Here is a 969-nt window from a genome sequence, read left to right as displayed (position 1 = left end):
TATCCCCTATGATAAAGAATTATCTGTTCCAAAATATTAGTAGCACCAAGCTTGGGAAACAGTGGACTAGTATAATGGCAATAGAAATGGAAAGAAGTAGACATTTTCAAGATAGTCAGGGTATGCATCAGAGGTAAAGTTAACAGAATTTCTTGGGGGAGGGTATGGAAAGGGATGGAAAATAACTCTTGGCTTTTTGGCTTGAGTGGCTGGTTGGATGACAGAACTATTACTAAGGGTGGGAGAGTTGGGGGACAAAGATTTCTGTGTTTGGGTTAATTAATTTTGTTTTAGTCGGTGTAAGTCTGAGATTCCTATTACAAATCCAAGTAGAGATGACAATTAAGCAGTTGGATAGACACAGAGCTGCAGAAAGACCAGGACTAATGATATACACGTGAGGATCATTAGGATGTTTCTCATTTAATCCTCGCAACAATCTTATGATGTAGGTGTCATTCTAATGCAACAGGTGAAGAAACAGAGACTCCCAGAAAAGTTAAGTCTTAGAGTTAGTGGTCGCCAAGGCTAGCCTTTGAAATCAAGTTTGCCTAATTCCATAGTTTTTGCTTTTAACCATCAAGAACAAAAAACCTGTAGTGATTGTACCAACCAAGACCACCTGACTTCTAAGTTGTCTAGATTGCAAACAGTATAGAAGGAAGAGTGTTATTGGGTATCAGAGCCTTGAATTTTGACTATGGTCTATATCCTACTTATATTGCAGTCATTTTTAAGTGTCACTGCATTTTTAATGCTTGCTTGAGATTCAGTTCCTGGCTTCATGCTTGCAATCATCATACCTTAATCAAATCCCTCCTGCAGATTTGAATTTATTTGCCATCTGGAATGGAAGAGCAGCTCAGAGACTTTTAACTTAATTGGGGTGCAAGCCCTTTTATTTGGCCCAGGTGCTATTTGGCAGCCCCAGTCCTGTTGCTACTGTCTGGGGCAAGCTTCCCTTCAGAC

The sequence above is a fragment of the Propithecus coquereli genome, unplaced genomic scaffold (genome assembly GCF_000956105.1).
Source record: "Propithecus coquereli isolate 6110/MARCELLA unplaced genomic scaffold, Pcoq_1.0 Scaffold192, whole genome shotgun sequence".
Lineage (NCBI taxonomy): Eukaryota > Metazoa > Chordata > Mammalia > Primates > Indriidae > Propithecus > Propithecus coquereli.
Note: the sequence above shows the minus strand (reverse complement) of the source record.